Below are 15080 nucleotides of genomic sequence, written 5' to 3' on the forward strand. Positions count from 1 at the left end.
CCTACAATGAATCATTCACAGCATTCAAATCTATTCCCCAGACATCACCATCATTTCCATTTGTGAGAGACACGAAGAAACGTATGGACAGCTAATGGCTTTGCTAGGATGCTAGGTCAGCATGTTTGAGTGAACCAGATTTCCCATAATGCACTCATCAGCAAACTGGAATTGAAAGCCGAGACTCGGCCACAGAGGGCTCTGAATGAGAGGTGATCGAGGGGGTTTTACGCAGCTGAGAAGCAAAAGCCGATGATTTATAGCATATATGAATAACATGTTCCACTTAGCGTGGTGTAGGAAATGAACTGGTAAGCTGAAGAGCAAGGTATAGTTTTCTTTGGACTGAGGTTGAAAGATGAAAGCCTGTCTAGCGGAGGCAATGAAAAGCAGAGGGCGTGATCAAGGATGACGAATTTCCATCTGTTTAAGATGTGTGGGAGGTGAAGAGCACATGCTACAATGAAGTGCTGCCCTCATTGTAATCCAGCTCTTCCAATAATGAAAGCGGGTCTCATTGAGAAGATATTACTTGACTGGGTCGTGTCCTCTGCCTCACGCCGTGTGTCGAACATAACAAAGCCAGCAGGAGGTTTGAGTTTCACTGAACTTACGGCAGAAACAAGGTCACATTCTTTCACTTCCTCTAGACATCCATCTCCACAGCTGCTGAAGAGCAGAGACCCACCTAACAGCTTTCTCTGGGAGTAATTTTGATCCTAGCCCTTAGCACGCTGAGGAAAAAAGCATGCTTACTATCATAACCACTCACAGCCTGTACTTATGATGATCTTTACTCCTAGTTTTTGACCTTATCATGCCATTTAACTTGATAATAAAACAAAGTTAGCACTGATTCCAGTCAAAATCATATGGGCCATTGTGGTATTGAAGTGGACTCAATTTAGGTACAGTATAGTAAGTACCTAGTAATTAATAGGTAATTATATAACAAATCAAAAGTGATTTCTAGTGCATACATCTATATGTTACACTACAATATATACACCACTTACATTTACAGCATTTGGCAAATGCTCTTATCCAGATCGACTTATAATTTGATTTAATTTTACACAGGTGGGTGAAGGTAGTGTTGGGAGTCTTGCCCAAGGACTCTTCTTGGTATTGTGTGGGGTGTTTGCCCAGGCGGGGGGACCAAACCCTAGTCTACAGTGTACAAGGCAGAGGTGTTACCCACTATACCGACCACTTCCTATTTACTATTCTGCTGTGGTTCAACCTACATGAGACAATCATATCATTTATGTTCATGCTGTGCATTCAAACACATTATGTAGTTACTGAAAATGTACTGTTATTTTACAGTCCTGTTAACCTTATATTACATTGCACATACTTGTATATACTTACTAACATGTCTCGTAATGTTTTGCATATGATGATGACAAGAAAAAAAAGACAGTTGCTGTTTAATTACTATGTGATTACTTTGTACGGCATCATTTAAAGTCCTACAACCACAAAATTATAGATGATGTACTAGTAAAGATATCAATTAAATGTTACTTATTGAGTACTCTATGGTAGTTACACTACAATTGTTTTGTCTATTAGCTTTGCATGTGTTTACTGGTGGTACTTTCTTTTACTTACTTTTTTTTGTCACTATACTGCAACATCATAGCCCTAAATGCTGTAATATACCTGGTATTTCTCACATCAGTTACTTACAAGTTAAAGTTGCAAAGCATGCACCAACTATTACATGTAATTCCAACATTATTAGCTATTAAATTCTGATTACCTATTGAATTATCACATTGCAGGACTGCTGTACCTACCAGCTAGTTTTATATAAGTTGCTATGTATGTGCAAAGTATGTAACAAAATTACTACATATTTACCCATTATATACTGGCTATTTACTGTGTAATAAAACAAAGTGCTGCCAAGTTCCTATTAACCCATTTTATCTAAAATCTTGGTAACACTTTATTTGGATGGTCTATTGTAGATGCTCTGTAAATGCTCAGACGGTCTCTAAGTACCATTCAACTAAATGTCCATTAAATGCAACTGAACTTGAAGTTGAGAGTTATTTAGATGGTCCACTGCAGATGCTTTGTGAATGCTTAGTCTGTCTTTAAGTAGCATTCAACTAAAGTTCTGTGTGAAAGATTTGATCAAATCTATCCCAAACACTAAACTTAACCCTAACACTAATCTCAAGACAAAACTTACACCTATCCCTAATCCTAATCCTAATCCTAGCCATAATGGTGTTGATAATCAACTGAACATCATCAGAAAGTTTGTTAAAGGTTTAAATATCTGTAGAGCATCTATAGGGGACCATCCAAATAAAGTGTGGCCAAAATCTTTCCCAGCTATTTTCATTTACTTCTTAAATAGTGGCATGACACAGAGTACATGACCTTTCAGAATGTGTTTTGGAAAAGCTGGTGAAAATTAAGGTTTATTTAAATTGGTGATTAATGGAAAACTAGAGAGTCAAAAGTGACATCAAAAGTGAACCAATATGCTACAGTCATCTGTGGCCAGGAGTCCAGGAGATCACAATTGGCCTTGCTCTTTCTGGGTGAGTGGGTGAGATGGCCCACATCTCCCCCATCACTCAGCGCGATGCTAGCCAACACAGAAGTCTGTTAGCTGATGTAACAGAACTGGCAGTTGGCGCTTTCCTCCAAGCGTGGTCAGCTGTCCAATGACACGGTGTGAGTGGTAGTTCAAAAAGATGTGGTGGTGCTTCACAGGTCTCAGGTCTCAGAGGAAGCCTGTGCTGCCTTCGCCCTCTTAGTACTGGTAGTATTGTATGATTGGGGGTGTCCTTACTAGTGAGTGGAATAGGATGCATTTAATTTAGGGAACCATGTGAACCATGTCAGCAAATTGCAGCAGACTGAAATAATAATTGAAATGATGAACGTAATCTTTATTGGATGGTCTTGCTCTGTATGTCCGGCATACCAGACAAAGTGAAGCAAAATGAAAGCAAAAAGAGGAAAATTTATCAGCAGCAAACGTGAGCCAATGTTTAATCCCACACGTCACAGCTGTGACTGTTTACATGTTTTTATCTCCAGTAAACATAAAAAAACACATTAAGAAGTCTTTTAGCACTCAAAACAAAATATCAGTCACAGTTGTGATCCTGGAAATAAATGGATTAACTAAGTGTTGAATGGATTAATTGACAAATGTTCAAACTGTAGCTCTACAGTATCAGAGTCAAGTAAACAGACATCTCCATATATTAGATTATGTCTTAGAGCTTCTATCATTTTCCTTTACTATTTCAATGTAATTGCAGAGTTACATTCTGTTTTTGCCACCAAACGACATTTTTATCAGATTCTAATTCTAATAATATCTGTAATATTACGGAATAATTATTGCCAGGTTATTATCAAAGCAAATATTTTCTCCATCCAGCCTGAACTCTGTGCTAACTGATGAATATATAGGTGTGAACAGAGCTACGAGCGAGAAATAACACTGCTGATAACTTTAACTTCTAATAGGACGTTCACATTAGAAGCGCACCGTTGAGCCTCTGACAGAAAATGTTGTTTTGTTTTAAATATGAACCAAGTTCCATTTCTTGCATGTTAATGCTGGCATAGGAAAAAATGCTGGTAGGAGCAAAACATTCAGAGAGCAGAGGCTGGGGACCTTGGACCCCTGTGTCTACAATTAGTCTGAGGATTTTGTTTGAGCCAATTATTCAGATTGCCGCTTCACCACATTGTTCATTTGCATAGAGTTGAGAACATTTCAGCTTAACTTGTCACTTGTTGCACTTCCATCATCTCCCTTGTCGCTTGTGGCTAAAGTGCAGTTACAAATAATGTCCTCCCGTAAGAAATAACAGGATGCCTGTCCCATCATTGCTAATATGAACAGGCAGTAAGGATTAAATGCATTGTTATTCATTTAACTATGACCCTAAATCTTTCATCTGTAGTGTCCTTCTTCAGCTATTAGTCTAAAGACTTATATGGTTATAAGAGGTTATAACAGTTTAAGAGGATCGTTCACTAGCTCATGTCATTGCACATTACGCATGTGCTACCATTATCTCTTTCCAACCTCGTCATTGGAAGACCGGCGTAGAGGTGCAGAGGTGGAGAAAAGGAAAGTAAGAATTAAAGTGGCATGAATCATGAGAATGACGCAGAAGATGGACCTTCAGGACCATCAGTGCTCCCAAATGAAGGAGCAACAAAATATTGAACGTAAAATAAAGAGCTTACGTATAATGAAACGAATCACCATATCTGCTCAGGTGAATTACCCTCTGACCTTATTTACACTTTAACAGTTGGGTCATTCTACAGAAATGTCCACTTTTCTCTCTAACCATAGGCGTCGCTGCTGTTACCCATCCTCATTGGTGTTACACATAAGGGAGGTAACACCAGAGACAGTCACACCAAAGACATTTTTAATGAAAAATGTGTTTAACAAAACGGCTGCTACAGAGCATCAAATCGCATGCTGTCAATCATGGAATCATTTAATAATTTAATCCATTTGTATTCTACAGGGAGATTCACTCAAAAGATTTCCGTTTTCTGCCAGACACTAGGACATGGCGATCCATGTTCCTGAATGTATTGGCAAGCATTAGACAGATTAAACGTCACGATGGCTGTCCGGCACCTACCTCATCGCTCTGACGCAGGGGCATCCCAGCTTGTTCAAGGCTGCACATACTGAGGAGCTCGTCGCACGTTGCTTCATTCAGATTGCTTTGGGCTAGCAAGAGTTATTACAAAATATTCAGGGCCTCTTTTAAGTAAATCTCCCTGTTTTTGTTCCCACCCACCCACAAGTGCCTAAGAATAAAGTGGGTCACACCAGTGACTTCAACTAAAAGCTTCATATTAAATCATGAGTTAAATGAAAACATTTCTGATAACTGAAAAGACGACTGAACATGTGCTTTACTTCATAGATCTTCCGAAAATAGGTGAAAGGAAGTCAAGCAATGTCATCATTGTGATATTTATTTTAAAATAGAAGATTTTATGTTATGCGGTAACGCCAGTGACACGACTCCTGGGGACCACAACTTTCATTATACATTTTATAATATTGACATTTGTTTTCTTTGTCATTTATTTCATAGTCATGTATAGATTATTGCAGTTAAAATGGCAGAAAAATGTTTTTTCCTCAAAATATGGCACTGACACTTTACACATGACTGTGAGGACAAGCTCTTCTATGGTGTTTGGAATTCCAGATAATTAAAAAAAAAAAAAAACAATATTGCTAAATTGAGGCAATACTTGTTAAAATAACATTTATTTTGAAATCTAAATTAATTGTAACCCTAACGTGTTGAAGTGTAATATATCTGTAAACACTAGGGACACAGAAATGGACGTTTCAGTGGAATGGCCCAGTTTAAACACTTCTGAAAACGTTGACCATTGCCAGCACCAGGCCTGCATAACTTAATCAACTAGCTGTTGGAAACAGAAAGGCTCCAACTTGCTGTCAACAACATGAAGTCAAACAAGTTTTCTGCCCTCCACTTTGCATTTGCCTTTGGCAGGAAGTTTGATTCTTGACATTATGGCAGTAATAAACATCTAAAAAAAAAAAAAAAAACAAGCATGATGCTTTCTATAAAAAGCACAAAAAGAAAAAAGCATTATGTTTTATTAGAGCATCGAAAACGCTGATGGGAGAAAGCAAACTGCACGTCCACACGCCAGATGAACAAGATCTTGGATTAACTGTGCAATTACAGCCACGCATGGCGGATCCCCCACACATAATTACAGGGGCCATTTATTTTGCCTTCTGTCACTGTTTCTTGAGTCATTTGTAATACTGTCTCTTATGTTGCAACAGCTAATTTAAGATGAAAATGGATGATGCCAATGCACTTCACTTTTTTGTGCTTGGAAAGGAAAGATAGTGGAATATCACAGAGAGAAAATGGATTGCATGTCCATATCAGATGCATTTGAGCAGAGGTGCGTGTATCATGCCACTCGGTTTTGTAGTTGGCTAAGTACATGTAATTCCCACGGCTTGAAGGAATGTGCTCATGACACAGCAGGAATTGTGAGAACAGATTTGTTTGTGTGTGGGGGGAGGGGGTGGGGGGGCTGCTCGTTAAACTTTGCTTTAGCTTGTCACGACGGATCAAGGAGAGTAAACAACTAGCGGAGGGCTGATTGGAGCATTTGCTTAAAGCTTAGTTCCTGCTCATTAGGCCTTCCAGCTCTCCATTTTCTAGCCTGACGTTTCTCACCCAGAGCATCTCCCCGGCTTCCCTGATCCACTCTGACGTTCGATGGAGATGAGGCAAGATAGATCTCCTCTAAGGGTCACAGCTGGCAAGGCATTGAAGTAAGAAAGAAAGGGAGAGGAATCCTCACAGGAACCCGGTCTCAATCCCAGGCATGAAAAGATAGGATGTGTGCTCACAGCGCGTTCTTCAGTTCATTGTCTGGTTCAGGAAAGTATTGCTCGATCAAACACTGACCCAAGACCCTCAGTGTGGGGTATAAAAAAAGATGCTATATTCTGTAGATTCTTGCAATGGAAACCTTACAGTTGGAGCAAAGTGATCCTTCGCAACATTGGTAGACATACTGGAATGGAAAACACTGGAAAACATGGAAACCATGCTATGTTTAAATGTTGGTAGACACCTGCTCATCCAATATCTCTTTTGAATTCCACGGTATTTATAGGACATACTATATGTCCCCCTTTGGTGAAGTACCAGCCTCTACTCTTCTGTGGAGGCTTTACAGTAGATGCTAGAACATTGCTGTAAGTATTTGAGCATCACTGGGGTCAGGTAGTGATGTTGGATGATCAGTTCTGGACCATTCCAGTTCATCCAGGTACTAGATGGAAGCCCATCTATGGAGGACACAGGTCCATTCCTCCACAGCTCAGAACTTCGCTGAGTTCAATAATTACAAGAGGTGTCTGGATACATTTGGACATTCTTTTTCTACTTAATTAGAAAGTTGCAGCCTTTAGTTTGAATTAGTGGTCACTTTATGAGTTGAACCTACTATAGAGGTCCACTATTCTGTTAGGAAAAGGTACAGTCACCTCAATAGTAAAAGAATGGTTTTAAAGTCCATCTGTGTGCATCAAGTTTTTCCCACTGGAAGTTATATTTTATACTTTTTCAAAACCTAATGTTTTGAAACAGAACACAAAAATAAATAAATAAACAGCCTTGAAATGAGATGGGGTGTGTGGAGTTCATACAACTTCAAATATATATATTTGAATTATGGCACAACTATGTTCCTTGATTGAAGATACCGAAGATGTACCCTTGAGGGTACCACCCCAGTGACAAGAGGTGTACCACTCCACTGACAGTTCAGTACTTTTATGTATAGGTGTAGAGACTGTTTAGGGGTAGAGTTGCATCCTGGAACTTCTATCTGCTGCTGCACAATACATGAGCTCCCTTCTACCATTTTGTATTGGTTAGTATCTGACCACAGGAGCACTACTGACTGGATATTATTTGAGCGGTGGATCATTCTCAGTACAGCAGAAACAATGACGTGGTAGTGCGTGTGATGCTGGTATGAATGTATCAGACACAGCAGTGTTGCTGCCAACACTTTACTTGAACTCTGCTATATAACATTGACCTAACCATGCTGTAGACATGGCATTACAGATGTCATAGGTCATATTATCACTGTCCAAAGAAAAACATGTGCCTATAAAATGGCAACTTTACAGGAAAAGGCAAAAACACTGTTAGCGTTTAATTCAAGTTAGAGAGTTTCCTATTGGTCCATTTGTGATGTAATTCTTAACATCATTTCTAAACAGCCACCATGCTAAAGTGATGCAGAAAATTAAGAATGAAGACATGGCTCATTCTCCATCTAGAGGGCAAACCACATCACAAAGGTTGCAGGGCTTAAAAAGATGCTTAAAATATTAGGCACAGCTTCAAAAGTCAGTATGCACATTTACACAGTTGACCTAAGATTAAACTCTTGTATTTTGTATAAAAACAGATTCATGTTTACTTTTTACTTTCATTAATGTTATACTACATTTGTTATCAGAACTCGCAGGTTACATTCTTAACATGGTGATTCAACTCTATTAAACTACTTCTTTGGGTCGAAGCTCATCAGAGAGGAAGAATCTCAAGGCATGAGATTAATTTATTCATTTATTAATAATGTTGTTTATCAAGCAGCGCATACAGTAACTTCTATGAGTAACGTGGAGCGAGGAGGCGGACGCATGTGCTGAGTAAAGCGAGATTTATTTCGGGCAAATCCAGGGTCGTAGTCGTAACAGTCCAGGTTCATACAGCCAACACAGAGAGATCGCGGGACAGACATGACGAACCCACAAAACAGACAAACAGTACAAACATACAATCAAACAAGCATACAAGTCAAACAAAGGCTAGCAAGTCAAACAGAGACCAGCAAGGGGCACCAAGGGGCAGACACAGGGCTTAAATACAAAACAAAGATAACGAGGGACAGGCGGAAAACAGGTGGCAATTATCAGGAGCGGAGTCAGACAACAAGGGGGCTGGACTTAGACTCAAAACAAAGAAGCACGTGGATGATAAAAAAGTAAACAAAAAGCACATGGAGGAGAGGGAAAAGCCAATAGTGACACTATGTTTCACTGCTGTTATGTGCTTTCAATGCTGGGTAAAAATTGATCAAAATAATACTATATTTAATTGTTGTTGATTTTAAATAGTTGCAATAGTGACCCCCAATGAGTCAGCCAATTTACAAAATCCTCAGTTTTAACCAGAATGTCACTGGTGCCACAGTCACTGGTGTTATACCATATTGTGACACTAGTGATGGTAAACTATGTTGGAAATTAAGCTCTCATTTTTGCATATGTGATAATAGGAGATCTTAATGGACATATTATTTAGTTTTGGGATGAAACAATCTTTTCTTTCTAATGTATCCACCTGAATTCCCACTCCAAACAGGGAATGACTCATATATGTTTCTTTTTTTATTGTTTTTGAACAGTGACACTATGCTATCAGGTATTCTTACAACAGAGTTTGTTGAGTGATATAACAGTGTCATGTTACTGTTGCCAGTATTTGTGTAGTGAATGTTTAATCACTGGTTTGTCTTTCTGAATTCTGATATCAGTGTATTTGTTGTATATAAAACTTTTCCACATTTCCCTGCATGAGTAATTCTACTGAATGAAATGTCCTGATTTCCCCCATATTGTTCCCATTTGTCTGCCTCAGCAGAGAACAGACAGTGTCTATATGACTCTCAGAGTGTTGTCCAATATTAACATTGCCAGTGCAAACAGCAATTTCCACTCCTGCAGAGACAAGAACACCAAATTCTAAAAGCTTATGTCATCAATTGAGTTCAACAAATCGTGACTAGGCTCTCCCCGTTTTAATAACTGTGAGGGATAGTAATCATGGTCAGACTTTATATTACAAGATTCAAGAGGTGACATTCTCAATATGCACAAGGTCACAGAGTCATTTGCGGCACCATGAAAGGCTTTCTGTTCAGAAATAAATGTAGCTCTAGAGTGTAATGAAGTGAGAAAGGATGCTCACTCAACCCCACTCTAGATCAGCTCGTTATCCATGCTTTCTGCATTTCATATAGCAAAATAGAAAATGTGTCTGACTGAAATTTCATTTACTTATTTATTTATTTTTCTTGAAACTTTAACACTTTGCTTGCGTTCTCATGAGAGATTTTCGGAGGTAGTACAAGTTAGTATGCACATAAATATTTGCATATCTATGCTCATTTAAAAACCTAAATATAGTTAATGTCATCAAAGCTTTTGTTTGCCTATTTCAGTTAGTAAAACTGTGCTGGTCTGGTTGCACCATTTGACCTATCCGGTTGTGCCACCTGACTTTTCAGACTAATGTCAATTTAAACAGGCGTCGGTCTAGAAAACTATTATTCTTGAACTTATTTTTTTAATAAACCAATATTATTAAAAAAGATTATATAATTGTATGTTTTTTCTGACATGGTAAAGGCTAACCATGACTCATTTGTTTCCCAACATGTGTGAAAAGGCTACTAACTCTGGCATTGCGCCATGAAGGTCTTCTTTATGATGCAATAATCTGGCCCCTCTTTTGTAAAAGCATGTAAAAATAAAAGTCTTTTGTTTTTTTGGTTGTGCTGCCTGACATTTGAGGAGATAAAAACTTGTACTTTTAAAGTTGTTGAATTTTGCAAAAAAGGTTTTTATTTTAAAGTTTTCAAACAAAAAAAATCTTGCCAAACTATTTTCTTTAGAATTTTTTTATATGACTGTCATCTTTTTTAGATCAACATATATGGTTGGATGGCTCCATTCACATATTTAGACATTTGGAGGCAAAAAGAAATTAAAATAAATGATATATGAATGCAAGGAAAATGATTTTTCATACAAGAAGTATGGTTGAATCATCTGACACATGCCAGATATTCATGAAATTACTTTTTGGGAAGATAATGGACTTGGATACGAAAAATGTAGGCCATATCAAAATGACCTATACTCTAGGTAGCTGTGATGACATCAAACAGTATGATAGGTCATAACATTTGCCAGAATGGTAAAATAACACTGATATGGTACATATATGACACCTGCCATGACATGCTTATGGCAGAGTTGTGTCAATGTTATGTAACAGGGTTCAAGTGAAGTGTGTACCAACACGTTTACCTTGATGAAAGATTTTGGTCATATTTTCAGAGAAAGATCAGATTCATACATATGTTTATTTTAGATATTTTTGCTTTATTGCCCACATTAAGCAAAGGCACCAATAAATCTAGTTTATTGTATCTCGCTATGAAAAAAAATCACATGGTGTGCCAGTGAGTTTAATTGACATAATACAGCCTAGAATTTTTTCATTATCGTGACTAGGATGTGGCATAACAGAATTTCCTACAGAAACCTTATCAAGACTCAAATGGCAGGTATTAATGGTAATTCATACTGGCAACCTCTGATTTCACTGCTTTTCTAATATTGCGGGTGATATTAATAAATGACAGGAAGGGCTCGACTGCTGCAATTTTTTTTTTCAGCCTCTGCTCCGCGGGGGTAGATGAAATGTCAAAAGAATCTCATTGAGGCTAAAGCGTTGGCGCTGATAAGGGAAGCCTTTCGTACAGAATTACCCAATAAATTAAAACACTTTTGAATAACCCAATCCTGCCCCATCCCTCTGGGTTTTCTTTACGATCCCTTAAAAGTCATCTGTCTCCCACACTGGTCTACTTATTCATCCCTCGGAAAATAATGTTCTGCCAGGCTTTCACGAAACGGCTTATTTCTCTGAAGATAATGAAAGTGCTTGATTGTTTACTTCCTCTGTTGACAGCGAGGGCTTCTTTCCACTACACGAAATGGACTGCATGAATAAACGTGTAGAGGATTTTGGCTGGGCTATGTCTGCTTAATGATACAGCAGATGACAGCTGATTATGGCTTTTGTCTACACGGAGATTAAAGCGTTTATGAAAGAAAGGATCGAGGATGGAGATCAAATATGAAGAAAGTGCCTAATGTGATGATGAAGAAACTGATTTCTGCCCCACCCCCACCAGACATGCTCCACTCACTCATCACAACATTTTGTTTCAAGTGTTGATGAGTCCTGATTGCATTATTGCGGTTCTCTTTTCCACCCAAACGAACATCCCAATTCATCAAACATCCACAGCTTTACCTGCAATTAAGCCGACCATGAAACGCCGATATAAAAAACATCAGCTCAGCGTGTAAATTCTGTCATTAATAAAATGATTCAGGAGCTGTTACTCCACCATTACTGATCTGTCTGAAAAGACCTGATTTTTGAGATACAGTACTGTGCAAAAGTCAGAGACCACCCTTTATTTATTTGATTTTCAAGTCCATTTAACTCGAATTTAGCACTTTTTTTCAGGAGATATTTCTGGGTAGGTTAGATATACATGCCCAGCTGTCACTGTGTCTTAAGATGTCTTGAGACATTTTCTTAAGCCAAGACATCTCAAGAACGTCTTAAGACGTACGACTGAAGACACTGTCTTCGTCTTGAGACATGAAAGTTAACGTCTTAAGACACAGAAGTAATTATTTTGTGTGTCTTGAAGATGAGGCATGACTTAAGACTTAAGACAGAGATGTTGTGTCTCAAGACAGTTCAGTTGAGACCAAAGAGTGGTCCATTAGAAAAAGTCCTGTGGTATGAGTGCAGTATTCCTGTGGTACTGCCAAACTGAAAATTACAACAGAAGATTACCAGGATAACCACAGCACTCCCTAATGTCAAATATAACAAGAATATAACAAGTATGCCCTCAAGAAACAGCCTGCTGCTCATTTACAGAAAACACATCTTGATTAACACAACGTTACTCTTTGATCTGCTTTCAAATGCACAATTTTAACCAGAGACAACAAGCTAGGAACCAAGATGAAACAACTTTGAACTAATAAGAAATGAATGTACTTAACAGAGAACCTGAGTAATCCACATGCACAAAGAAGAGGAAAGTCAAAGGAAATCAAGAGTTTCTGAAACTAGTGGTTAAAAGAAATTAGAATTCCAAACAACCACCTGGAAGACCTGGTAGACACCAAAACTGTCCCCATCAGATAAACAGGTCTTAGAGCTTTCATCTGTGAGAGAGAATTTAAAACCAAGCTGCTTGATTAACTTAGCAACTTAGTAACTGTACTTAAGTAGTTTTTGTGTATATTTAATTTGCTAAAGTTTTTCCAATTTGGGCAACTTTTTACTTTCACTGCATTACATTGCAAAGTCAAATATCTTACTTTTTACTCCACTACTACCTGTCATTCCTTTTGGTTTCTGTGTGTATAAAAAAACATGTCAAAACAAAAGAAGCGCAAAGCCAGAGCACCAATCAGGGCACAGTTTAGAGCTGGTTTTGACCCGTTGGTCATACCGACTCAGTGCAGCACGCGGTTCAACATCAGCGCAGCAGCGTAAAACTTTGGGAGAGTCTGTTCAACATAAATGATGAACTAACCTAACTTTGTGTAAATAGAGCTCAATATAGAAATATGTCCACATATGCAGTCGAGACTGACGCGGCTTTTTTCTGAATTTCTACTTGTGTGTAAAAAGTGATTTCAGAGCCACTCGGTTCTCCCTGATGGAAACTGTTTACCTTCAGTGTTTTGTGCTTATGATCATTTTAATAGACGTCACTATTAATGACGTTCTATTAAAAGACTGGTTTACCAAGAGAGACGCTGGAGGGCTTTCACCTGAAATGAGTTCATGAAGCGAGTCTTGTTATAAAAATGATAACAGGACCAGATCAGAGCCAGAATTACTCTTTTAGTACTTTTACTTTATACTTAAGTACATTTGAAGGTAAATACTTTAGTACGTTTACTCAAGTGGAGGTCTAAAGGGAGGAACTTCTACTTTAACTGGAGTAATATTTTACCTTGGATATCTCTATTTTAAGTTCATGATTTGTATACTTCATCCACCACTGATCATTAGTGTTCATCTTTGTCATCATATAGGCCTCCATGTAATGCTCTGTAAATGCTCTGTAAATTGATCCATCATTCCACTCGCGTTCAATCAATGTCAGATAAGAAAGGCAGCTGCCCTCAGCGGCTACAGTAACTGATGTGTCGAAGAATGCCAGTGTCTTAACAATAACCACAGTGACCTACAGCTTATATGTGAAACATATGTAACTGAAAGGAAGGAACACATTGGTTCATTGAAAAAGGTGCATCTTTTCTCCGAGATTTGAAAAGCCTCTCAAAATCCCATCTGCCCAGAACTGAACATGTTACGTGCAGTCAAGCAGACAGAAATGGGTGCATTGTTGTGCTCTGTTAGAGCAAAGCATATTATAAATCTTATCAGTGCATAGGTGAAGGTAAGAACCGAGACTTGAGGGACCTTTCCTGTAGTTTCAGGCCTTTTGAACCAAGTTGTCACAAAACACATTTATCTTTTTCTGCAACTATCTATTTCTCCACCGTGTGTTGACCTGAATTCATTCAGTGCAGCTGATGCTCTAAGTTCTTAACAATTCCCCACTACAAAGACGAAAAAAAAGGCTAGTGTAGCTCAGTGGATGTAAGACAAATGAATAAGAGAGCCGCTTACTGACAAAAGAGTAATGATATTTGAGGGGGATCTACATAAAGATGAATGATAACTTCATAGGATTGAGCTAACATGGTGATTGATGCCCTCAATTATGAAAAGAAACCCACAAACTCCGATTTCCAGTGCATACGCAGCCTAATAAAAGCTCTAGCTTAGAGCTCAATAGAGACAGCCAATATAAATCATTATAATCATGCAGTGTGCAGTGACATGGTTTTATTTGCTTGATGCACTGCTGGTTATTCTATTGACATCCTATCTCAGAGAAAATGAGTGCAATCCAGGTGCCCGTTCAGCCTTAGAATGCTGTGGGGTAGAGGCATACAACACAGCACAGTCTAAACAAGCATGATAACACAGTCAAACACGTCCAAAATTAACATGGGATCTGATCTGAAATAGGTGATGTGTGAGGCAACATTGCATCCTGCTTCTCTATGTGATCAGTGAAGAGGAATGTTACTCCAGGAACACCAAAGAATAGCACTGATTTTAGCAAGAAGTGAGAATGCAGTCACTATGCTCTTAGTTAGTGTGATACATCAAGTATCATTATGAAGAAAGCATTTTTAGGACACTAAAAATACTTTTGGACAATAAGTAACCAGGCTGCCTTGAATTTTTGAGTTCCCCGAACTTCTAACTGTAAGTTAATAGGACAATAATTTGTGTTTTACAATAATTTGTGTTTACTTATTATTTGAAGGACTTAGTTACTTACTATTTTTTATGTTAAAACAGATTTTCTGTTTTTTTACAGTATAGAAATGATCAAATTAAGGAGATATGAAATTCGATTCAGTCAAAACATTAAAAGAACGTGTTCACTAAATTGGTTCATCCTACACTCAAACTATATAAGTTGTATAGGGCCCCACATGCTAAGGGCTTTCCTTCATAGCAGGACTGATAATGTATTCATTAGATAAGCCTCTTGTA

This window comes from Pygocentrus nattereri, chromosome 6 (assembly GCF_015220715.1).
Source record: "Pygocentrus nattereri isolate fPygNat1 chromosome 6, fPygNat1.pri, whole genome shotgun sequence".
Taxonomy (NCBI): domain Eukaryota; kingdom Metazoa; phylum Chordata; class Actinopteri; order Characiformes; family Serrasalmidae; genus Pygocentrus; species Pygocentrus nattereri.